The sequence below is a fragment of the Rhinoderma darwinii genome, chromosome 1 (assembly GCF_050947455.1).
Source record: "Rhinoderma darwinii isolate aRhiDar2 chromosome 1, aRhiDar2.hap1, whole genome shotgun sequence".
Taxonomy (NCBI): Eukaryota; Metazoa; Chordata; class Amphibia; order Anura; family Rhinodermatidae; genus Rhinoderma; species Rhinoderma darwinii.
The window spans coordinates 352,090,028-352,117,659 of NC_134687.1; the positions used below are offsets into that span (position 1 = coordinate 352,090,028).

Sequence of the window (27,632 nt, forward strand, 5' to 3'; positions counted from 1 at the left end):
AAAGTCAATGGGTCCCATCGGCCGCTAGCGGTTTCTGTTGTGCAACAGAACCGTTGCTTCCATTATTCCCTAGTTCTGCTCTTCTGACGGAGTAGAACAACATAACACACCGACTCAGGTGTAAACTAAGCCTCAGTATCTAGCTTAAGTTACTTTGTTTTAGTTATTTTAGAAATATGTTACACATATAAAATAGTGTATGAGATTTAGGATTCTTGTTACAATGCTTCCTTTTTTGCTTACGATAAAGGATTCTATTATATAGCTAATCATTCTTTTTTCTTCAACACAAAGTAAAATAAATATGTACATTCTGTTCCTTTTGATTCTACCTTTTGTTACTAGCAAACTACTATGCAATTGTATAAAAGCACAATCGAAAATCTCTGAGCATACCCTGCCTTCATTGAACCAAGGGAAATCTGGCAGTCAAAACAGTGATTTTTAGGAAAAATATATATTTAGTTAAATTCCCACAGCTTTGGTAGAAATAAAGCACTAATGTTGTTTTTTTATACATGTGCTTCCCAGCAGTAGACTTCAGATGACCTTCATCAAGTAAATTTGTAAAGACACGAGTAATACTCTCAACCCCTCCCTTGACATGTTCATTATAGAAGACTTTTGCAGGCAGCTATTACACCTGTCATCTCTGGTCAGTTTATCGAACACAATTAATTCTTAGAGCTCTAAACCACTAATAAGTCAAAATTCTGCTATTTATTTTTTATTTCCTACAGAAGAAAAAAATGAATACAAATTGTTGCAAGTTTAATTGCTGCATGTTATAATTAATAGGATATATTCAGTAAGGAAGTTACTGGATACAACATTTAGGAGTCCTACAGTTTCCGTGCACTGCCACACGGGCTCTGTCGGCCTCTGTGTGTAGGTAGATATTCTCCCCTAGAAGACGACTTCTAGGGGCGAGTACCACTGTAGAGTACATATGAGGTCTGAAAAACTCTGTATGCATCTGTATAAAATTGGAGGCACACAAAAGTACAGTAGAGGGATCATGCACCTTTAAGGGCCTGTTCACATCAGCATCAGGGTTCCCTTGATAGGTTCTGTCAGACCTTTCCGACGAACGGAAACCATTAACAACGGAAGCATTACCAATTAAATCAATGGTAATGCAAACGGAAAGCTATGGTTTCAGTTTGACTTTCTGTTGATGGGTTCCTCCGACGGAAAAGTCTGACGGAACCCATCAACGGAAACCGAACGCTGATGTGAACACACCCTAATGCAGCTGAATTACGGATCCTAACAAAAGGGAGCCGTAATACAGTAGTGTGCCAGAGCTCTAAAGTGTACAATACTGGAAATGGGTTGCAATGTTATAAGATGACATTTTACTTTAATAGCCTTTGTATGATCTGTCTTACTTGCTTACCTCTCACGCTGAAGTTTCAGTGGGCAGATCCAATGCAAGTGGATGTTGACTCAGAACCAATGTAACCTGTTGGAATACAAGCAAACAATATAATTATTTTTCGTCCCATTGTCCCAGGACTATGTCAGTAAAATTTGGCAATAAATACAATCCCCTAAATCAACACTTTTTTTTTCCATTTATTTTTTGACTAGTCCATTCATGTTTACTATTTTTTTTCAGGAAAATAAATACATTTATACTAATGTATACAATATTATATAATGATGTATTGTGTTCTTTATATATTACTGAGGTATTTGCTAATTAAGGAATTGATAAAAAATCTTAAAAAGTTAAGCAATTCTAAACCAAATAATTTACTGTGTTTAGATCATGATATATGATTTGGATAGATGATAGATGTTGCATAAGTCCTTGCCAGTGGCGTAACTACGGGGGCATGAGGGGGCCCGTGGCGCCCGCCGTCACGACCCCCCTCCCATGGCCAGAGGCTCCACTAGCAGCCGCTATGGCTGCTACAGCGTGACGCCACTGAAGGGGTTGTTCCTACAAAAGACATGCATCCCCTATCCACAGAATAGGGGATACATGTGGGATCGCTGGGATGCCCAGCGATAAGGAGAACATGGGACTGAAAGTCCCCCGAAGTTCTCCATGACAGACCTCGAACTTCCGGAGTCTGTCGGCAGCTCCATAGAAATTAATTGTGCACTGGTCGCGCTTGTGTGCATGCGTGACCAACGCTCCTCTCATTTTTATTGAACTGCACAGACCCCGGAAGTCCGAGATTTGTCATGGAAGAACTTCGGAGGACTATCGGTCCCCCGTTCTCCTTATCGCTGCCAGCAATCACACATGATTCCCCTATCTCAAGGGGGGGGGGGGGGTTGTGGCTGTATGATGTTATCTACAGGGCAAGGGCTGTATGGCATTATCTACAGGGGGCGTTTGGGGCTGTATGACGTTATATACAGGGGGAGGGCTGTATGGCATTATCTACAGGGGGAGGGCTGTATGGCGTTATCTACAGGGGGAGGGCTGTATGGCGTTATCTACAGGGGGAGGGCTGTATGGCGTTATCTACAGGGGAGGGCTGTATGGCTTTATCAACAGGGTAGATAAATGCATTAACTTTATTGTTCGAGTCGTTACAATCGCGGTGATACCATATATGTATATGTGTTACCTTTTTTTTTGACACTTTTACTTAATAAAACTACTTTTTGGGGAAAAAAGTGGTTTTATTTTATTTTTACTGTAAGCTTTTTTTTTTTCATAAACTTTATTTAACTGTTTTACTTTTTTTTTTTTGTCCAACCAGGGGACTTCATCATGCGATCTGCTGATCGCTTATATAATGCTTTGGTATACTTAGTATACCAAAGAATTATTGCCTGTCAGTGTAAAACTGACAGGCAATCTATTAGGCCATGCCTCTGGCATGGGCTAATAGGCGGATGCTGACGGCAGGCCTGGGGGGCTTTGTTAGGCCCCCGGCTGCCATGGGAACACGACGGCACCCCGCAATTTCTTTGCAGGGGCTCCGATGGCGTGACAGAAGGAGCTCCCTCCCTCTGTCAAACACCTTAGGAGCCGCTGTCGCTTTTGACAGCGGCAACTGATGGGTTAAACTGCCGGAATCAGAGCACGCTTCGATCCCGGCAGCTGTGGCAGGAGTCAGGCTGTGTATAACAGCCGTGCTCCTGCCGCTGTTCGTGTGGGTACGCTGGCAGTACCCACCCGATCAGAGCGACGGATATATCCGTCGCTATGCGGGAACTAAGACCTGCTGGTGACGGATATATCGTCGCTAGGCGTTTTTTAACTTTTAACCGAGTGGGCGTTGTAAAGAGAAGTGTATGGCGCTAATCAATCAGCGTCATACCCTTCTATCCATTTATGTTTAGCTTGTTTCGCTGCCCAGCGTGATCTCATGAGATCACGCTGTGATGGGACTTCTTCCCACAGGGCCTTCACCGGATCGAGGGAAGGGTCAACAGACATCACCCCCAGCCGTGCCAGGACGTTTATCCAAATCTGCAGCGGCTGGAGGCGATGTCTGTTGACTATTCCATCGCTCTGGTGAATGACCTGTGGGAGGAAGTCCCGTCACAGTGTGATCTCGCGACATCACGCTGTGCAGTGGAACAAGCTGGGCATGAATGGACAGAAGTGTATGACGCTGATTGGACACTGATTGGTCAGCGTCATACACTTCTATTCACAACACCTATTAAAAAGTAAAAAAACGCCCAGTTAGTCATTAAGAAACTGATTAGCATAAATCTAAAATTGTTCATAACTTGCTCAAAAATGATTGTTTTTCAAAATAAAAACCACTGTTATTTACATTACAGCGCCTATCAGATTAGGTAGAAGATAGGGCACTTATAATCTGGTGACAGTGCCTCTTTAACCCCTTCCTGCTCCTGGACGTACTATTAGGTCATGGTAACTACATTGTTCGCGCTCCATGACCTAATAGTATGTCACGGGAGGAGCGGCCATTTCGGCCATCCTCCCGACACATACAGGAGCTGTGACAACTGCTGTCTTGTACGGGGACTGATCGCTGATTAACCCCTTAGAAGCCGCGTTCAATAGCGATCTTGGCTTCTTAGGAGTTAAACTACCATCAACGACGATGGTTGCTATGGCAACCGGAGGCCTAATAATGGCGTCCGGCTATGCCATCTACAGAAGCCTAGTGGGTCCTGACAAAGCTGACAGTTCTAATACGCTGCACTACGCATGTAGTGCAATGTATTAGAATTGCGATCAGGGCCTCCTGCCCTCAAGTCCCCTAGTGGGACAAAGTTAAAAAGTAAAAAAAGTTTAAAAAAAGTTGTGTAAATATAAAAAATAAAAAGTTTTAAAAGTAATAAAGTCAAAATCGCCCTTCTTCCCTTATCAGTACTTTATTATTAATAAAAATAAATAAATAAATAAACTATACATAATTGGTATCACTGCGTCCGTAACGGCCTGAACTACAAAATTATTTCGTTATTTATCCCGCATGGTGAATGCCCTAAAAGAAAATAATAATAAACCATACCAGAATCACAATTTTTGGGTCACTCCCCCTCCCAAAAAAATCGAATAAAAAGAGATCAAAAAGTCGCATGTACCTTAAAATGAAAAAGTTATTGTGCACACGCCATAAGACATAAAAAAAAACTATAAACAAATGGTATTGCCGTAATCGTATCGTCAGGCAGAATGTAGTGAATGTCATTTATAGCGCATGGTGAATGCTGTAAAGAAAAAGGAATAAAGAATTGCTGTTTTTTAGTCACCACGCCTCTTAAAAATGGAATAAAAGCTGATCACAAAGTCGCATGCACCCCCTTAAAACTACAATGAATTCCTCAAGGGATCTAGTTTCAAAAAATGGGGTCACTTTTAAGGGGTTTCCCCTATACTGGTACCTCAGAATCTCTGCAAATGCGACATGGCGCACAGAGACCAATCCAGCAAAATCGACATGCTAAATAGCGCTCCTGCCTTTTTGAGCCCTGCCGTTTGTCCAACCAGCAGTTTATGACCACATGTGGGGTATTGCCGTAATCGGATAAATTGCTTTACCAATGTTGGGGTGCTTTTTCTCCTTTATTCCTTGCACAGCCTAATTTCACAAAATGCAGTAAAAAACCTGTGGGATCTAAATGCCCACTATACCCCTTGGTAAGTTCCTTGAGGGGTGTAGTTTGCCAAATAGGGTAACTTTTAGGGGGTTTCCTCTGTTTTGGCACCACAAGACCTCTTTAAACCGGACATGGTGCGTAATAAAACGGAGGCCTCAAAATCCACTAGGTGCTCCTTTGATTCAGAGGTCTGTGCTTCAGTCCATTACCACACTAGGGTCACATGTGGGATATTTCTGAAAACTGCAGAATCTGGGCAATAAATATTGAGTTGCGTTTCTCTGGTAAAACCTTCTGTTTTACAGAAAAAAATTGAATAAGAAGGATTTTCTGACAAAAAAAAGAAATATGTAAATTTCATCTCTACTTTGCTTTAAATTCCTGTGAAACACCTAAAGGGTTAATAAACTTTCTAAATGCTGTTTTGAATACTTTGAGGGGTCTAGTTTCTAAAATGCTGTGTTTTTTGGGGGTTTCTAATATATAGGCCCCTCAAAGCCGCTTCAGAACTGAGCTGGTACCTAAAAAAAAAAAAAGGCTTTTGAAATTTTATTCAAAATATGAGAGACTGCTGCTTATGTTCTAAGCCTTGTAACGTCCTAGAAACATAAAAGAATGTTCAAATAATGATGCCAACATATAGTAGACATATGGGAATTGGGAACTAGTAACTATTTTGGGTGGTATAAAGCAGATGCATTTAAATTCAGAAAAATGCTATTTTTTTTTCAAAGTTTCTATAAATTTTGCTATTTTTCACAAATAAACATGTCGACCAAATTTTACCACTAACATAAAGTCCAATGTCTCACGAGAAAACAATCTCAGAATCGCTTGGATAGGTTTAAACATTCCGAAGTTATTACCACATAAAGTGAAATATGTCAGATTTGAAAAATGGACTATGAGCCTTAAGGCCAAAACAAGGCTGCGTCCTTAACCCGTTAGCGACCGGCCCATCGTGTTTCTACGTCGGTCACTAACGGGCCTTATTCCGATGCCATAGACTTTTTACGTCGCCGCGGCATCGGAATAAGTTTACAGAGCAGGGAGCTGTCAAATCTCCCTGCTTTCAGCTGCTAGAGGCAGCTGAGGGCTGGGAGCGTCCCTGCTCTGCCGTGTGAGATCGATATTAGTATCGATCTCACACGTTTAACCCCTCAGATGTGGTGCTCAATAGCGAGCACCGCATCTGAGTGGTTTTGGAGAGAGGGAGGGAGCTCCCTCTCTCCCCCACCGACACCCGGCGATACGATCGCCGAGTGTCTGTGTCTCTAATGGCAGCCGGGGGTCTAATAAAGGCCCCCAGGTCTGCCTGGAGTGAATGCCTGCTAGATCATGCCGCAGGCATGACCTAGCAGATGCCTGTCCGTGTTAAACGGACAGGCAGTAATACACTGCAATACAAAAGTATTGCAGTGTATTATAAATGCGATCGCAGAATCGCATATTATAGTCCCCTAATGGGACTAGTAAAAAAGTGAAAAAAAAGTTTAATAAAGTTAATTAAAAAAAAAATTTGAAAAAAAATGAAAAACCCAGCTTTTCCCCTTACAAAATGCTTTACTATTAAAAAAACAAAATAAAGTTAAAAAGTTACACATATTTGGTATCACCGCGTCCGTAACTACCCCGACTATAAAAGTATTACATTATTTAACCCGCACGGTGAACGCCGTAAAAAATGAAATAAAAGACTTTGGAACTGTTTTCTGTGAGTCCTGACTCCAAAAAAAGTGATAAAAAGTGATCAAAAAGTCGCATCTTCTATAAAATGGTACCAATAAAAATGACAAGTCGTCCCGCAAGAAAAAAAGCCCTCATAAAAACTGCATCGGCGGAACAATAAAAAAGTTATGGATCTTCAAATATGTAGACACAAAAACAAATAATTTAGAAAAAAAAGCGTTTTTACTGTGTAAAAGTAGTAAAACATACAAAAACTATACAAATTTGGTATTGTTGCAATCGTAACAACCCGCTGAATAAAGTTATTGTGTTATTTATACCACACGGTAAACGGCGTAGATTTAGGACGCAAAAAAGAGTGGCGAAATTTCTGATTTTTTTCTATTCCCCCCCAAAAAAAAGTTAATAAAAGTTAATCAATAAATAATATGTATCTCAAAATGGTGCTATTAAAAAATACAACTTGTCCCGCAAAAAACAAGACCTTATACAGCTATGTCGACGCAAAAATAAGAAAGTTATAGCTCTTGGAATGCGACGATTGAAAAACGTAAAAAATAGCTTGGTCATTAAGGTCCAAAATAGGCTGGTCATTAAGGGGTTAAGGGGTTAACTAATAGTTTAGGTTACTATATTGCAATTCTAAATATAGATAATTTTTTAAGGTGTAATTATATCACTTCATTTCTAGATTACAATTTACAACTGAATGTACAGAAGTATTTGGACAGTGGCACAATTGTCATAATTTAGCCTCTGTACACCACCACAATGGATTGAAAACAAAGCAATGAAGGTGTGATTGAAGTGTTGACTTTTAGCTTTAATTTAAAGGGTTCTGGCAAACTAACATAATCAGAAATATGAGGAATATTTTTAATACTTGGATGCAAATCCTTCAATGACTGCCTGAAGTCTGGAACCCATGGATATTTACAAAACTTGAGTTGCATCCTTTGAGATGCTTTTCTAGGACTTTACTGCAGCCGCCTTCAGTTGCTGCTTGTTTGCGGGTATTTCTGCTTTCAGTTTTATCATCAGTAAATGAGAAGCATGCTTGTTTAGAGATCAGGTGACTGACCACTTCTTTACCTTAAGTAGCTCGTGGGTTGCTCTTGTGGTATGTTTTGGGTCATTCTCCATCTGTACTGTGAAACGCCTTCCTTTTGGTTTTGCAGCATTTCACCGAGTCTAAACAGAAAGTGTAGCTCTATGCACTACATAATTTATCTTGAAACTTCTATCCGGAGTCACATCACTAATAAAAACCTAGTTCCGTTGGCAGCCATACATGCACATACCATAACACTGCCTCCACCATATTTGTCGGATGATGTGGTATGCTTTGGTTCTAGAGTTTTTCCGTTCCTTCTCCTTACTGTTCTCTCTCTATCATTCTGGTACAAGTTTATCATAAATTCATTCCCCCATAGAATCTTGTTTCAGATCTAGGAAGCTTATTTAGATGTTTTCTAGAAAAATAAAATCTGGCCTTTCTGTTCTGGCATCTCAAGATAAACCCTCTGTTATATACAATACTAAATGCATTGATTGATTGTAGATTTTGACAATGATATGCCTACCTCTTTGAGAGTGTTCTTGACTTGCCTAGACGATGTGAATTTTTTAGTTTTTTTCTTACCAAGGAAAGAACTTTGCATTCATCCACTTTAGTTGTCTTCTCTGGTCTTCCAGGCATTTTAGTGTTGCTGAGCTCACCAGTGCATTTTTCTTTTTTATAATGTACCAAATTGTTGATTTGGCGACTTCTAAGTTTCTGCTCTCTCTGATAGATTTATTTTGTATTTTCAGCCCAATGATGGCACCTCCACTTGCTCTGATCAGTTTTTGGATGGCATATTGACAGTTCCCATTAACAGCTGCAAAATTTAAATTCAACACTTGGAATCAACTCCAGACCTTTTATCTCCTTAATTTGTCATGAAATAAGGCGGGAACAGGCCGCACCTGGCCAAATTTACTGCTTATCTATCATTTGTCTAATTACTTTTAACCCCTTCCCGACATTTGACGTACATGTACGTCATGGAAAGTACTGACTTCCCGCATCTTGCCGTACATGTACGTCAAACGTTTGGCACCGGCTCAGAAGCTGAGCCGGTCCCATCATCACCGGATCTCAGCTGTATCTTACAGCTGACATCCGACTGTAACGGCGGGGACCGAAATTAGCTTCGATCCCCGCCATTAACCCCTTAAGTGCAGCGCTCAAACGCGATCGCTGCACTTAAGGTGTTTGCAGCTCATCGGAACCCCAGTAATGAAATTGCCGGGGTTCCGGTGGCTGCAATGGCAACCGGAGGCCTAATACTGGCCTCCCGGTCTGCCTAGCACCGAAGCCGGTCAAGATCCGCCCGGCGGCGGAGCCTGATCGGCTTCCGTAGCTGCCGGCAAGATGGCGCCGGGTCAGGAGCTGATCCGGCGTCATCAGCGGTGGAAGTCAGCTGTACTGTACAGCTGACATCCACCTGTAACGGCAGGAACCGGAGCTAGCTCCGATCCCTGCCATTAACCCCTTCGATGCAGCAATCGAAAGCGATTGCTGCATCGTAGCGGTTACAAGCAGATCGCCAGCCCTGACAGGCAATCGGGACTGGCGACTGCTGTTATGGCAACAGGAGACACAATGGTCTCCTGCTCTGCCATTACGGAAGCCGATTTAGGCCCCGCCGGGAGGCGAAGCCTAAACGGCTTGCTGTCAGTGAATGACTGACAGATCTAATACATTGCACTACATAGGTAGTGCAATGTATTAGAAAAAAAAAAATCTGACCGTTGGACCTTCAAGTCCCCTAGTGGGACTTGAGAAAAAGTGTAAAAAAAGTATAAAAAAGTGTAAAAAAAAGTGCAAAAAATAAAAGTTTGAAAACAATAAAAGTTTCAAGTAATCAAATAACACACAATCCCCCTTTTACTCTTATCAAGTCCTTTATTATTGAAAAATAATAATAAACCATATGTATTTGGTATCGCCACGACCGTAACGACCGGAGGTATCAAAATATTATATTATTTATTGCACGCGGTGAACAGCGTAAAAAAAACCCGTAAAAAACGTTACCAGAGTTTCTGTTTTTTAGTCACTTTGCCCTACAAATATTACAATAAAAAGTGATCAAAAAGTCTCACGTATCCAAAAATGGTACCTATAAAAACTATAGCTCGTCCCGCAAAAAACAAGCCCTCATACAACTCCGTCGACAAAAAAATTAAAACGTTATGGTTCTCACAACTTGGCGACAGAAAAAATACATTCTTTTTACAAAAGTAATTTTATTGTGCAAAAAGTTGTAAAACATAAAAAAGTTCTATAAATGAGGTATCGCCGGAATCGTACTGACCCGCAGAATAAAGGTAACATGTAGTTTATAATGCGTGGTGAACTCTGTATAAAAAAAAACCAAAAAAAGCTGTGCCAGAATTGCGTTTTTTGGTTTACCTGGCATCCCAAAAAATAGGATAAAAGGTGATCAAAAAGTCACATGTACCCCAAAATGGTACCAATAATAACTACAGCTCGTCCCGCAACAAACCAGCCCTCATACCGCTACGTCTATGAAAAATAAAATTAGTTATGGCTCCAATAAGTCAGGAAATAAAAAAATATGCAGTTGTGCCCGAGGAGAACATTTCTTCTGTTTCAAGAGGCGATTTATCAAGGACCTAAAATTAGGGAACCAGGAAGGGAGGGCCCAATCATATCCGATGGAAGCGACGGTGCCCGTATTATACCAGGATAATACTTTCCCAGCAAAATTCCCCAAACTACAAAGGCGCGGAGTGTGGACCAAAAGGGGGATAAGAAATGACACCATTTATCAGTGCGACACCGGCCTGTGCAGAAAGGATTGCTTCACAGCGTAACACACATCTATGGATTATTTTTATTTTTTTATACCACCTGACTATGCCCCTTATATACTCCGCCCCGCTTACATGTACCCCCACATTATAAAACACCAGCAATACTCAAACAAATATAGTACCAAGCAAAATCCGCTCTCCAAAAGCCAAATGGTGCTCCCTCGGCCCTGAACCCTACAGCGTGCCCAAACAGCAGTTTCCTTCAACATATATGGCACCGTCATACCCGTGAGAACCCTTTTAACAATTTTTGTGGTGTGTGTCTCCAGCGTCATAAGCTGGGCATGACATATTTGCCACTGAATGGCATATCTAGGGAAAAATATAAATTTTTAATTTGCACCATCCGCAGCGCATTCATTTATGGAAAAGACCTGTGGGGTGAAAATGCTCACTACACCCCTTAATAAATGCCTTGAGGGGTGCAGTTCCATAATGGGGTCACTTATCAGGGGTTTCTTTTTATTATTTCACATCTGAGCCTCTGCAGTTGTGAACCAATACTTTGTAAATCGCCAAATTAGGCCTCCACTCCGCATGGTACTCTTCACTTCTGAGCCCTGTCATATGTCCAGACAAAAGATTAGGGCCACATGTAGGGTGTTTCTAAAACCGGGAAACACCGCATAATAATTAGAGAGCTGTCTTGTTATGGTGGCACAAGCCGGGCACCACATATTGGCATATCTATGGAAAAAAATCCCATTTTCACTCTGCAACATTGAGCGCACACTAATTTCTACAAAACACCTGCAGGGTTAAAGTGCTTACTACACCCCTTGGTAAATGCATTGAGGGGTGTAGTTTACAAAATGGGGTCACTTCTGGGGGGTTTCCACTGTTTTGGGCCCACAGGTGCCCAGAAACCAATCCAGCAACATCTGCACTCCAAATGGCGGTCCTTCCATTCTGAGCCCTGCCGTTTGCCCAAACAGCAGTTTATGACCACATATGGGGTATTGCCGTACTCGGGAGAAATAGCTTTACAAATGTTGGGTTCTTTTTTTCCTTTATTTGTTGAGAAAATGAAAAAAATTGCGCTAAAGCTACGTCTTATTGAAGAAAAAGGACTGTTTTTATTTTCACTGCCTAATTCTAATAAATTCTATGAAACATCTGTGGGGTCAAAATGCTCACTACACCCCTAGATGCATTCTTCAAGAGGTGTAGTTTCCTAAATGGAGTCCCTTTTTGGGCGTTTTCATTGTTTTGTCCCCTCAGGGGCTTTGCAAATGTGACCTGGCCTCCGCAAATCATTCCTGCTAAATGTGATCTCAAAAAGTCAAATAGTGCTCTTTCCCTTCTAAGCCCTGCCGTGTGTCCAAACAGCCGTTTATTACCACATGTGGGGTATTGTTTTACTCGGGAGAAATTGCTTTACAAATTTTGTGGTGCTTTTTCTCCTTTAGTCCTTCTGGAAATGAGAAAAAATTAGCTAAACCTACATTTTCTTTGAAAAAATGTAGATTATTATTTTCAGGGCCTACTTCCAATAATTTCTGCAAAAAAACTGTGGTGTCAAATCGCTCACTATACCCCTAGATAATTTCCTCAATGGGTGTTGTTTCCAAAATGGGGTCACTTGTGGGGGGTTTCCACTGTTTTGTCCCCTCAGGGGCTTTGTAAATGTAACATGGCCTCCGCAAACCATTCCTGCTAAATTTGAGTTCCAAAAGCCAAATGGCGCTCTTTCCCTTCTCAGCCTCGCCGTGTGTCCAAACAGCCGTTTATTACCACATGTGGGGTACTGTTTTACTCGGGAGAAATTTCTTTACAAATTTTATGGTGATTTTTCTCCTTTAGTCCTTGTGGAAATGAAAAAAAATTAGCTAAACCTACATTTTATTTGAAGAAATGTAGATTTTCATTTTCACAGCCTACTTGCAAAAATTTCTGCAAAAAACCTGTGGGGTCAAAATGCTCACTATACCCCTAGATAATTTCCTCAAGGGGTATAGTTTCCAAAATGGGGTCACTTGTTTGGGGTTTTCACTGTTTTGTCCCCTCAGGGGCTTTGTAAATGTGACATGGCCTCCGCAAACCATTCCTGCTAAATGTGAACTCCAAAAGCCAAATGGCGCTCTTTCCCTTCTCAGCCACGCCGTGTCTCCAAACAACCGTTTATTACCACATGTGAGGTATTGTTTTACTCGGGAGAAATTGCTTTACAAATTTTGCGGTGCTTTTTCTCCTTTAGTCCTTGTGGAAATGAGAAAAAAATCGCTAAACCTACATTTTCTTTGAAGAAATGTTGATTTTAATTTTCACGGCCTACTTCCAATAATTTCTGTAAAAAACCTGTGCGGTGAAAATGCTCACTACACCCCTAGATAATTTCCTTGAGGTGTCTAGTTTCCCAGATGGGGTCACTTTTGGGGGATTTTGACTGTTTTGGCACCGCAAGAGCCCTTCAAACCTGACATGGTGCCTAAAATATATTCTAACAAAAATAAGGCCCCAAAATCCACTAGGTGCTCCTTTGCTTCTGAGGCCGGTGTTTCAGTCCAGTAGCACGCTACGGCCACATGTGGGATATTTCCTAAAACTGCAAAAACTGGGCAACAAATATTGAGTTGCATTTCTCTGGTAAAACCTTCTGTGTTATAAAAAAAATTGTATTAAAAATGTATTTCTGCAGAAAAATATGAAATTTGTAAATTTCACCTCTACTTTGCTTTAATTCCTGTGAAATGTTTAAAGGGTTAAGACATTTTCTAAATGCTGTTTTGAATACTTTGAGGGGTGAAGTTTTTAAAATGGGGTGACTTTTTTGGGGTTTCTAATATATAAGGCCCTCAAAACCACTTCACAACTGAACTGGCCCCTGTAAAAATAGCCTTTTGAAATTTTCTTGAAAATGTGAGAAATTGCTGCTAAAGTTCTAAGCCTTGTGAGGTCATAGAAAAATAAAAGGATGTTCAAAAAACGATGCCAATCTAAAGTAGACATATGGGGGATGTTAATTAGCAACAATTTTGTGTATTATAACTGCCTGTCTTACAAGCAGATACATTTAAATTGAGAAAAATGCTAATTTTTGCAATTTTTCGCTAAATTTTGGTGTTTTTCACAATTAAATACTGAACATATCGAGCAAATTTTGCCAGTAACATAGAGTCCAATGTGTCACGAGAAAACAATCTCAGAATCGCTTGGATAGGTGAAAGCATTCCGGAGTTATTACCACATAAAGTGACACATGTCAGATTTGAAAAATGAGGCTCTGTCAGGAAGGTCAAAAGTGGCTAAAGAGGGAAGGGGTTAAGCCTGTAAAAATTAAGGGACTGTAAAAAGTGGCTGTAATTCCTCAACAGTTGATGCAATATTTTTGAGACACCCCTTGAATTAAAGCTTAAAGTTTACAGTTTAATCTCATCTTTATTGCTCTGTTTTAAATTCATTGTGGTGGTGTACAGAAGCTAAAATATGAAAATTTGGTCACTGTCCAAATACTTTGGGAACCAACTAAATGTGATGTAAAAAACATAGCGATAAAGCAGCAACTAGAGTATCACCTTCAGAAAACTGAAATACATGTTAAAATTATTTTTTAGCTAGTAAGATAAATAGGTTTTTCTCCAATTAAAGTGAGACTCCTTTTGCTGGGACTACCACTTTTGTAAAAGGGACCCATGTATGCAAATTGACGAGACCTATAAGTGCTCCAAAATGTGTTTTTTTTCTCAATCACATAATTAGTATACAATTATTATGTCAGAAGTGGAAAACCCATTTAATCTCTTCCCCCATAGTGATGTGTATATAGGTTTGAAGACAGAACGTGGTTAAACGTCAAGGTAAATGTCCATGCCTGTTTGAGCACTCTTGGTGCAGCTGTCAATCACAACTCCTGGAGGGTGGTCTCACTCAATAATTGACAGCTATTTATATATGCACACTGATAATGGGCATGTTCTCAATCATTGAGTAAGACCACCAATTGGACTCATAAGGTCAGAATGAGCAGGGATTTAAATCAATAAATTAGAAACTTCTAATTTATAACCCTGAAAATAGGGCAGCATGTTCAATGTTTCATAACAGGTTAATTCTTATCTTTACATTTTGTCAAATAAACAGTGTCCATGTTTTTGGGATTTGAAAAAATTCTTAAAGGGATCTTCCCATCTTGGACAATTATGGCATATCCACAGGATATGCCATAAATGTACGATAGATGCGGGTCCCACCTTTGGGACCCGCCCCCTATCTTTATTGCGGGTCCCCTAAACCCTGTTCTACGTTGCTCGGCACCCACTACCTCCAGGCCACTTCCTGATTAGGTGATTGGGAGTTACGGAAACAGCCGATGTCGCTGAAATCCGCTGTTTTCGTAACTCCCATAGAAGTGAATGAAAGTTATGGAAAAAGCGTAGCACGGTGAGCTATTCTGTTTCCGCTACTCGGAAGCTACGGAAACAGTGTAGTTCACTGTGCTACGCTGTTTTCATAACTCCCATTTACTTATATGGGAGTTATAGCATCAGCGCAGCTCAGCGAGCTCGGCTGTTTATGTAACTCCCAACCACCTAATCAGGAAGTGGCTGGGAGGAAGCGGGAGCTGAGCAAGGTAGAATGGGGTTTAGGGGGTCCCGCTCTAGAGATAGGTGCGGGCCTCAGAGGTGGGACCCACATCTATCATACAATTATGGCATATTCTGTGTATACTGTATGTCGTAAATGTCCAAGATGGGAAAACCCCTTTAAGCTCTTGTCACAATCAAATTAATTATTAGTTTTCATATTGATTGCACAAATATTAAATATATTATCATTTAAGAGACATGAAATAAAGATATTTTAGAGTAACTACACATTTCGGGCATACCATAAAATGTATGCTAAAACTAATAATAGTTGAGCGTCTAACTTATAGATGCCAAGTGAATTTTATAGAAAAAGAGAGACCTAATAGAAATATACTATATCATTTTAAACCTGTAAGCAATAATACATTAGAGCAAAAAAGCAATATATGCAAATTAGAGTTTGTTGTAACATAAAGCTGTATGTAAGCATTTTAATAGTGATGTAGTGTGGAATATACATGTACTTACAAATACATTTTCTGCCTGAATAGATTATGAAATCATTTCAGAATGTAAATACATTGGAAAGGAATCCTGCATTTTGTTACTTCACAAATTTTAGAACGTATCCAAAGTCTTTCAATATAAAACATTAGAACAGCTGGCTCTAATAATGAGAAGCCGAAAAGTAAAAAGATAGAAATAAATCAGCAGTTTTATCACCTATTGCCCATCTTCATTTGTTTTATTTGTATCTACACAAATCTTCTTTCTAGGTCAAGAACACTAATGTCCTTATTTTCTTCACATAAATAACATGTCTTGTATTGAACGAAACACAAAATCCACTTTTGAATCCTAAAAAAATCTCCATTGACTATCTACAGTGCAAATCTCTGATTTGTTGTTAATAGACCCTACAAGAATCATCAGTCTGCAAAATATTACATTAATTTCTCAAAAATGTTTAAAATGAAAAGTTAATAAAATATGTGTGCTTTTTTAATTGTTATTTTATAACAATATATATGTAAGTGAGTATCCTGCGTGCAGGCCTATATTTTATATAAATAAATTGCGTAGCACATCTATAATCCTTGCAAAGAGAATTTTAGCAATGCGCATGAGTAAGTGGGCGGGGGCTCCTGAAACGTCGTGGCAGGGTGAGAATATCGGAGGAAAACATGTCACCGTTTTCAGGTTTAATATTTATGGAACGTATCAAAAATTGTAGTAAATAAAATCCTGAGGGGTGGTTCACGTACAATGGTGGTATCGTGAGTAAATCATTTCCATTTTTGCATACACTAGATACTAGGATTTGATTATGAAGTGATATGAGACTTAACTGCAAGTGCATATTGGGAAAATAATCGGCATAGCCACAAACCTTGCACTTGAAATGAGTACATATGCATATTATGGACAACTTCAGTTATTTCTTAATAGCACTTATTAACTAATTCATGAGCAAATTAAATAAAGCTATTTAAAAAAAAGAAATAAATCAGAAAATATATTTTTTTCACAACCACTTTTTGAAGGGAACCTGTCACTTCCGTTATGTTGCTGTCACCCCACCTCCGCAGCCAGTGCTGATTGACAGATTTCTCACTATGCACAGCAATAGGGGGTAATCCGTCAATCAGTAGCGGCTGGGCGAGGCAGAACGGCAGCCAAATTGTCTTTAAATAATTTATTTGCCCTATACTGTACTACTATACTGTACTAACATAAGGGTTTTGAAATTTGCAGGCCTTTGATATTAAACAGAATGGACAATTTTCTTTAGTCCTCATTGAGAAGGCCACAATGTGGCCGCATTATAGAAGCCGTATTACGTCCGCAAAACCTGGACCCCCGCAGATCAAATAAACTGAACTTAGAGCACTTAGATAAACCTAGAGTAATCTAAGTTTGGTTCATAAGAAGGGTCTACGGGTCTTGTGGACCAAGTACAGACTTTAAAATGTAGCCATATTACGGCCGTCTAAATTAGGACTTTTTGTGTGCATATGTCTATGTTTTTGCTAGTACACTTTCCGGGTCACAATTTTTTTTAAATTGCAAACAATATAAAACATGGTATAGAAAGTTTTACTTTTTATTATCTTCTTCCTGATAAACTGAGTATCTGAAAGGTATTACTTTTTCTTTACTGCCTGTCTCTGGCTAGCATGTAGAAATATAATACTGTACAATGAGATAATGATCTACATCTGATCATGGAGCTTTTCTCTCTGCTCTCCTGAGAAGGATTACTTTCCATGCTGCAGCACAATGTAACTAGAAGTTATACAAACAGAAGCCACAACAGTTATTAAGGGTGTTTTTAAATGACAGTAAAGAATGTAAAAACAAAAGGTTGCACATTTTCTGACAGCTATCATAATTCTTAAATACATAAAATAGCTTTAAATTTACATGAACACTTATCTATTTTTTCCATTGCACTGCATATAAAAATGTCATCTTTATTTCAGTATTTACTCCATTTCTATTTAATCCCCGGTTAAATACATTTTATAATAACTCTCTTGTTTTGCACCAATACCCCACTAGCCTGTGAAGACCCTTCTTCATTGATTTCAAACACTGTTTTACTCCTATGTGTCACGATGCGGGGTGTGGACCCACTGTGCCGTACCGCGTAACGGAAAGGCAGCTGGCCAAAAAGGTACAATACAATGTCTATAGTCCAGAAAGGGTACTTTAGACAGTAGCGGTGATTCAGGCTTAAGATGAGGCTCCGGCAGCAGGCAGACACCCGGTGGGTGTAACACAGTAGATGCAGTGGAAGACACAACTCGACATTAACTCTAGATGGCACAGAGGCACGGTAGCACAGGATACAGGGTACAGGCAGCAGGAACGGGTAACACTGGGAACTGGAAAACACTAGGAGACCATTTGCAAGCTAAACTAAGGTAACACAACAATGCTCAGGCAATGATCAAGAGGGCAGAGCCCTTTTTATAGTCCAGCAGCATTCTTGGTTGATTGCAGATTCACTGCAACTGGATGCGTACTGGCCCTTTAAGGCCGAACATGCGTAGGCACGTGCGCCCTGCGGGAGACAGTCGCTAAACTAGGAAGTGAGTGCCGGTATCTCTCAGGAGGGAGATGCCGCCGAGAACTCACACGTTCATGGCCGCGGCCTTCAGAGAGTAAGTCAGAACGACGGTCCGTGGCCATAGACATTACACTATGTAATGTGTCCATACTCTTGCACATTGTTAAATCTGCTCTCTTTGTATCTACTTTTTGAATACGGAATTCAAAAATTGCTTAAAGTATACCTGTCATTTCAGGTGACATTTCACAATCAGCTTTTGTGTGTGTGAATGAGGAATAACACTTTTTATGAACATTATATGACTTGTATCTTGCATTTTTTTCCAATTAGCTGTGAATACAGCTCTGGGGTGAGAGGTAGTAGTAGACTTAGTTGAAGCAGCAGCAGTGTGTGTATGTATCTCTTTGTCTGTCTCTCTGCAGCGGCTCCATCCTCCTACTGCCCTCTCCCCTCTCCATAGACTTCTATGGGCGGCAGCTGTAAACTGTGCATGGGGAGGAGAGATGGAGGCATTTTTGTATAATAAAATATATTATAAAGTTTCTTATCTTTACTTGTACTATTGAATTATGGAAAGTTTGTTGACTCTTCAAATATTAATGTCCTAATATTTTTTACTTGAAATATTTCTATTAGCTGCAGTAATTCTCAATTCGAACATGCTGCAGTTATTCTACCTTCTCCTTGGGAGTCCAGTCTGAGTTTAGGTGCCTTCATATTACTTTTAGAATACTTTGTTTCTATGTTATTAAGATTGGTTTTATAATTGTTTAGCTTGTTTTAATGTATTTATTTATTTGAGTCAAGGACATAAAATTAAAAAAGCAAACTCTGTAGAAGAAATTTAAATGCCCAAAATTTATTGGCAGCTGCAATTTGAAAATATTCTAATGTCTACAGTATGGTCATCTTTGCTCTACCAAGATTATATTAATGTATTCAGTGTGTATAGATATTGTATATTACATGTTTCTCTGTATCTTCAGTTAGAGGAGTTTTCAAGTTTTAGACCTCATGCACATGACCGTAGGTGGTGATTCGCCCACAAACTACGGATTCCAGTGTTCATTTTTGCCTCTGAGTGGCTTTAGCAACCATTCCAAATATCTGAATATTATGGTCATGTTGTTTCCATGTGTCATCCGTATTTCGCAGTCCACAAAAAAAAAGATTGAAAATGTGGACAGCACACAAATGGCTTCCATGTGCTGTCCGTTATTTGTGCAGTCGCATAGACTTAAATGGGCGGCCCAGGTACGCAAATACAAAAAGGGATTGGACAGTGTTCTAGAATTTGCGGAACAGAACAACTGAGCTGCAAATAATACTAATGTGTGCAGGGCCCCATGGAAATAAATGGGCCGTATGCTATATGCAAAAAAAGCAGATAGCACGCTGAAGAAAAACACAGTCGTGTGCATGAAGTCAAATGTAAATAATGTTTGATTATTATAAAATGAAAAGTTCTGTAACTTTCTACTATATTTTGTTCCAAAGTAGTAACACTGTAATGCCTAGTGCACACGACCGTTGTGCCACTTGGGCCATTTTTGACGGCATCCGAGTGGCACCCGATAGTCTTTACGGACCAAGTTACTTTAGTGGGTGAATCGGGTCCATGAAAAATGGTTCGAGTCTCCGATCCGAGGAAAGATAGAACATGTCCTATCTTTCCTCGGATCACTCACGGGACTCGGATGGCACACACGGTCGTGTGCATGAGGCGTAAAGGTTTTCAGCCTGATTGTATACGAGAATTTTTTCATCCACTAACAGCAAACAGAAAACTTGAAAGTGATGAGGAATTGAAACAAAGTATATTAGAATGTTACAGAACTTAATTATGCAATGAATAAGCTTTATTTGCATAAAACTAGAAAAAATCTTTTTATAGGACAAAATGTCAACAAACTGAAGTAATGGACTCACCAACACTTTCATGCAATGACTGATCTGTCTTTAACCAAACCAATGGAATATACATATAATTTCTTATCTTACCAATAAAACCCTTGAGCCTTAATTATTGCTAGGGTTGGGCCATGTATTGGCAGCCTAATAACAGAGTTATTATATGGTTTCATTGGATTTGAGATAAGGGATAGCTCTCAGAGTCAATGACCGCTAAAAATACAGAAGCAGATTATATGTATACTGGGAAATGAGCTGCATTCTGTATGGGTTCTTCTCTTTTTATTTTATAGAAATTTTCACTTCACCATAACAGTAACTCTGATCTCTAAGGCCGATGCTAGTCACACTGAAGTAACTGTACAGCCCAGATTTAGTATTTTGAAAGATCAGAGCTGAGATTTTTGTTAAAACCAAATGATAAAATGTTTTATCTGTCTATATATCAATAGACATTATATCTGATCTGAAGTAATTTTTGCATGTAGCAAGATCATATTAATTTACGCCAGACAACTAGATACTAGCAAGCAATATGATATAGGATTCTTTACAGCACAAGGAGAACCAAGGACACAAAAGTATATTAGAATGTTACAGAACTTAATTATGCAATGAATAAGCTTTATTTGCATAAAACTAGAAAAAATCTTTTTATAGGACAAAATGTCAACAAACTGAAGTAATGGACTCACCAACACTTTCATGCAATGACTGATCTGTCTTTAACCAAACCAATGGAATATACATATAATTTCTTATCTTACCAATAAAACCCTTGAGCCTTAATTATTGCTAGGGTTGGGCCATGTATTGGCAGCCTAATAACAGAGTTATTATATGGTTTCATTGGATTTGAGATAAGGGATAGCTCTCAGAGTCAATGACCGCTAAAAATACAGAAGCAGATTATATGTATACTGGGAAATGAGCTGCATTCTGTATGGGTTCTTCTCTTTTTATTTTATAGAAATTTTCACTTCACCATAACAGTAACTCTGATCTCTAAGGCCGATGCTAGTCACACTGAAGTAACTGTACAGCCCAGATTTAGTATTTTGAAAGATCAGAGCTGAGATTTTTGTTAAAACCAAATGATAAAATGTTTTATCTGTCTATATATCAATAGACATTATATCTGATCTGAAGTAATTTTTGCATGTAGCAAGATCATATTAATTTACGCCAGACAACTAGATACTAGCAAGCAATATGATATAGGATTCTTTACAGCACAAGGAGAACCAAGGACACAAAAGCCTGGAAGATATATCATGCTCTGAAAATAGACTCATCCAGAGGATATCAATTTTTAGTATCAATTTCACATTGGATTGTCAAATTAGAGAAACATGCTTCAAATCCCTTAATTTAGAAAAGATACATAACCTTGGTGCAGCCTATAACCCTGAAAATCCATAAAGCAGTTTAACTGAAGGAACACTATGCGATTATATACTCTCTTTTCACAGGTTTATTACAAATTATTGCATTTAGGAAGAGCGTCACGTTGTGCACGGATTAACTCATACAAACAGTTTGGTTTATGGTTTCTTTTAGAGCACATAATTGCAAAGAATAAAGTCAAATGGGGTAGCATGGTTGGAAATCAGTTCATATTCAAATAAAGATGTATTTTTACTGTATCGCTAGGAAATTGTAGGAAAGCTGTCTGAATGATAATCTATTGAATATAAATTCTGGTAGAAAATGGCAGAATTTTCTGAATTATTTCCTGCAGTATGGGAAATTTACTAAGCTAAATACACCAGAATTCTGGCTACATTTTGCAGCAAAAATAAACCTGGTGTGCATGTCTTGTGCCAGATTTATTAAGTGTATTAGACACTTTTTGCGCCTCAATAGACAGTTTTTAAAAGTGTCTACGAAAGGGGGTGTTGATTGGAGGAATCTTAAAATGTGCCTAAATTGCACAAACATTTTGGCACAAAATATTGGTCTGTAGTAAGCCAACCAAGAGGTGGTATAAAAAAAAATCTGTCTAGCAAGACGTGCCAATTTTATCATAATACATGCACGACTGTGATAAAATTGGTGCATCTCCTGCCTGCCTGATCTAGTTTTTTAACTGTCTAAATAAAAGACTGTAAAGGCATGTGCACATGCAGTGTTTTCAGGCGTATTTCGGGCCGTTTACGCCTCTAAAAACGCCAGAAAAAAACGGAAGCAGAACGCCTACCAACATCTGCCCTTTGATTTCAATGGGAATCACGGACTTCTGTTTTTTTACGCCTCATTTTCAAAAAGCAGCTTGTAAAAAGAAGTGCATGTCAATTTCAATGGGAAAAATGGCGTTCTGTTCTGACAGGGCATTTTTTTACACGGCCGTTTTGAAAAAAGAACGCACGCGAAAAAGAAGTACATGTCACTTCTTGAGCCGTTTTTGGAGCCGTTTTTCATTGACTCTTTCGAAAAACAGCTCCAAATACGGCCGTAAAAAATGCTTTGAAAAATGCAAGTTGCTTAAAAAACGGCTGAAAATCAGGAGCTGTTTTAACTTGAAAAGGCTATGTTCACACGGGGTCTTTTGCCGAGTTTTTTGACGCGGAAACCGCGTTGCAAAACTCGGCAGAAACGGCCCGAGAACGCCTCCCATTGATTTCAATGGGAGGCGTCGGCGTCTTTTTCCCGCGAGCAGTAAAACTGCCTCGCGGGAAAAAGAAGCGACATGCCCTATCTTCGGGCGCTTCCGCCTCCGACCTCCCATTGACTTCAATGGGAGGCAGGAGAAAGCGTATATCTCGCTGTTTTATGCCCGCGGCGCTCAATGGCCGCGGGCGAAAAACGGCGCGATAATTGCTGTTCACACGGAGTATTTTGGGGGAGGAATATCTGCCTCAAAATTCCTTTTGGAACTTTGAGGCAGATATTCCTCCCCCAAAATACTCCGTGTGAACATAGCCAAACAGCTCAGAATTTTCAGATGTTTTCTGCTAAGCGTGTAAACATACCCTAATAATAAATCTCCTCTATTGTTTATAGGAAACACTGGGTTTCATTGACTCTATAGAAAAACAGCTCCAAAAACGACCGTAAAAAACTCAGCGAAAAATGCGGGTTGCTTAAAAAACGGCTGAAAATCAGGAGCTGTTTTCCCTTGAAAACAGCTCTGTATTTTCAGATGTTTTTTGCTAAGCGTGTGAACATACCCTGACTCTTATCTTAGTCTACTTCTACTCACACCGGGACCACCTCAAGAGGTAGCGACCAGGGAGTCTCCCGACAGCAAAATCCAGATGCCTGTACCGTGGTTAAAGGGTGAATACCGGGGCGGCTACTTAGACAATGCCCTTAGAGGTGGCCCTAGGTCAAACCGGTCGAGTAGCACAGTGGATCCACAACCCGCTGGTTATTACACATATATTATTAAGATATAACATTAGAACCACCTGCCTAATATTGTGTAGATCTCCCTCGTATCACAAAAACAGCTCTGACCTGTCGAGGCACAGACACCACAAGACATCTGAAGGTACTGTATCCTGTGGTATCTGACACAAGATCCTTTAAGTCCTGTACAGTGAGAGTTGAGGCCTCCATGAATCAGACTTAATTTTCTATCTCATTCCATCCCACAGATGCTTGATCGGATTAAGATCTACGGAATTTGGAGGCCAAGTCAACACCTTGAGCTCTTGTTCCTTGTCATGTTCCTCATACCATTCCTGAACAATTTTTGTATTAGGGCAGTGTGCATTATCCTGATGACTTGGTCTGCAACAATGTTTAGGTAGGTGGTGTGTGTCACATGAATTCCAGGACCCAAAGTTTCCCAGAAGAACATTGCACACTCACCTGATCATCCACATGATGTAAAAGAAAACATGATTTATCAGACCAGCCAACTTTCTTCCATTGCTCTATGGTCCAGTTCTGATGCTCACGTGCCCATTGTCAGTGATTTCGGCAGTGGAGAGTGGTCAGCCTGGGCACTCTGACCAGTCTATGGCTGTTCAGTCCCAAACACAGCAAGCTGCACTAGACTGTGTGTTTTATACTTTTTTTTTGTATCACAGCCAGCATGAACTGTTACAGCAATTTGTTCTACAGCAATTTGTTCTGTGGGATAAGACCACACGACCAGCCTTCATTCCACATGGACATCAATGAGACTTGGGCACCCATGACCGAGTCACCTGTTCACAGGTTTTTCTTCATAAGTCATTGTTGGTAGGTACTAACCACTGCATACAGGGATCACACCACAAGACCTGCCGATTTGGAGATTCTCTGACCGAGATATGTTGCCATCACAACTTGGACCAATTCAAAGTCGCTCAGATCCTTACACTTGCCAATTTTTCCTGCTTTCAACACATTAACTTCAAGAACTGACTGTTTACTTGCTGCCTAATATATCCCACCTCTTGACAGGTGCCATTGTCATGATATAATCAATGTTATTCACTTCACCTGTCAGTGGTCTTAATGTTATGGCTGAACTACAAAAAAAAAATATTTTAAATTGGATTCATTCTTTAGAAATGTTCCCCAGTGTTTGTTGGTTTGAAGAAGACGATGGGAATAATACCTGAGGGGATATGTAGGGGAATATTCCAATTATTATTTTTGTCGGTGATGCCTCATATATTTTCTCTTTATACTTTTTCCCTCATTATTATATTGAAAGCATTTACTGTCTCGTCCTCTCCTTTGTGTATGTAATGGGAAATTTTTTTGATATTTTAGGCATGAAAGGTATTTCAAGTCCCACAAAGAAATCTACTGTACATGTCAATAGCTGCTATAATCACTTGGTTCATACTTGGTTCATTTACTGTCCTATTATCTCTAAAATCATAGAAGCTCGGAAAACAAACATGGCATTTTAACATTGGCACACTTTTTTACAATATGTAATATTTATTTATTGTGTTTGCCACTGAATAATTTCTTTCTTACTTTATACTTTTGCCCAAGTCAAAGTGGTAACTCCCTTTCCATACTCTTAGCCCTGATTAAAAAATACATTTAATTGTTCTTTAATTTAGTGTACTTATTTTACATCAAGTATAGTAACAATATAATTTACTGTTTACTAGAATCAATATGAACATATTGACATTTGTTAAGAAGTCATGGTATTAGATTTTACGCCGTCTTCTCTGCCTTACATTGCTACTTATTCTTACCTAAAAAAGGGATGCATTCTTTATACCTCTGTTATCTGACTAAAATTTCCAGTCTGTCAGTAGTCTGACACTCCCATCCAAGGTCATTCATACAATAGAGGCAGACCATGTGGCTGCTATGGGGCGCCTGAAGAAATGTTGATCTTGTCCCCATGTTAACACGCAATGAAGTAAAAAATGTAATGAGAATAGGATCTGGCACTAGGACCTCCTATCGCAGGTGGTTTAGGAGTATGGTGATATAATGCAGCATCTGAAAGGGAACTAATTTTTATCTTTGTTATGGGGCTACCGAACCTTTATCTATGCCATTGCCCCCATAATTGCTACCATAATGTAGCACATCTGTAGATGCACGTTTTGCTATAGAAACATTGGGTCAGGTGTACCAATGTGTTTGCTGCTTGAATAAGTTGCAAATTGTGCGAAAATCTGCCGCATCTTGGAGCGGTTTGGCGCATTTCTTGTGAAACCACATGTTTTCACCTCTCTAGACACTTTTTAAAAGTGTTCCAAAAAGGGAATGCCTTAATTAAAAAGGGGGCTCATCTTAAGATGCGTCACCGTCAACCAAAAAAACTGCCACAAAATTCTGTCATGAACTAAGCCAAATCAAAGGTGGTATAAGAAGGAGAAAAGTGTCTAGCAGATCAAGAATGATGTGTCAAATTTATCATACAGCATTTACCACTGTGATGAATTTAGCGCATCTTCTGACTGCCTGGTCTAAGTTTACACTGTCTAAAACTTAGACTGCATTAGTACATTAGCACAATTGTTCTTCATATGATTTGTGAGATTTGGAATCAGAAAATGTTAACATCTGACTTCATTTGTTAAGACAGTTATTTATAAAGAAAAACTAGAGTCAGAAAAAAGATTAAACAAAAATGCAGCAAAAACAGTGCCCCCAGCTTTTTAAAGCAATATTGTAGAATTTCCTGTTCAAAATGTTCATTTGTTAAGAAAAAGTAGTGCAACATCTGAAAATGGAAACCCGCCAAACATTTTTCCTGCCTTTGGCTATACCTGACCCTTATCATTTGTTGTGAAGACTGGCCAGGAATGATGCCTCTCAAAGTGACAAGAGAGAACTGACATCCAGACATTGCACAGTCCCTGAAGCAATCACGAAACCAAACTGCCACATGTCATTATCAGGATATTGAAGAGTCAACGGAGTTTCCTTAGTTAACTAAACGTTAATTTACCAGACTTGGAAACAACATTTTGAAAACACTTTTATAAACATCATTAAAAGTAAGTTCTTGGCTTAAAAAAAATAAAAAAATTCTGAGATAAAAGGGCATCACAAATGAAAACAAATTATAATGATCAATCTAATATTCATTTTTCGTTAATTATAAATCTAGTATGATAAGTCTCTATTCACCCAGATGTAATTAACACAATTAACATTTTGGAGAATAACCGTCTCAAATGCTTCTTTCCCAGAATAATATATCATACTTTTTGGTTTTATGATGTGCCTGCTGACAGTATAAAAAGTCTAATACACAAAAATCCTAATGAGTTTTGTTTATTTTGTATTTGAAAGCATCATTATTCATTTAGACAATGTTTTATTTTCCTACAAGCTCAAGTATAATATATATTACCTGAACCAATATTTCCCAACAAGGATTCAATGGAACACTAGGGTTCCTTGAAAACTGGTCAAGGGTTCCCCAGAACACAGAAGCACCAAGTGCTGTCTCTTGGTAGGAATGGCAAACTTATCTCAGTCTCCTAAAACAGGGGGCAGGCTAAGCAGTCAATAAATCTATGCCAGAAAATAAATTAAAGGGTTGTCCCAGAATGAACAACAACAAAAAAAAAGAAAATATGATATAGTGCATGCCAATCTCGTTCTACCAAACTAGAACCATCCCTGAATCTTAAAAGAATCCAGAGAACTCCCTATTCATTGCATCAATTTCTCTGCTAGATTTTCGTATGGCTGGCAGCTCAGGGGCATGCCCTTTCTGCTGCAGCTCCTCTCCCACTCTGTCATAGCCTGCAGATCCCTGTGTTTCACTACCTCCTCCTTCTCTCTATAAGAAGCTTTACATATGCATCCTATTACATGTCTTTTTAGAGGAAGAGCCCAGCCCTATATAACTCAAGAAGAGGGAGAGCCTGCAGCTTACACACATTGAGAGGATGAGCAGGAGAGGGGAGAGCTCAACGCTATATGTAAATAGTGCTGTATGCAGAATCTCTCTTCATCTAAGCAAACTGCAGGCTCTTCTTTTTCTTACTGTGTGAGTCTCCATCCACACTACAAGTTGGATTTTTGAATAAAAGCTTCTCTACTTCTTTACTGAAAAGCAGAGAATG

At 39.3% G+C, this 27,632-nt stretch overlaps 1 protein-coding gene across 10 annotated transcripts in view; it reads right to left on the minus strand.

Moving 5' to 3' along the window:
- LINGO2 (leucine rich repeat and Ig domain containing 2) overlaps window positions 1–27,632 on the minus strand; it is a 1,254,957-nt gene that overhangs the window by 755,517 nt on the left and 471,808 nt on the right. For all 10 annotated transcript variants that reach the window (XR_012847678.1, XR_012847677.1, XM_075826599.1 and 7 more), the window contains one exon: window positions 1,400–1,465. The gene's annotated coding sequence lies outside the window, so the exon portion shown is untranslated. The remainder of the gene's footprint in view (window positions 1–1,399; window positions 1,466–27,632) is intronic.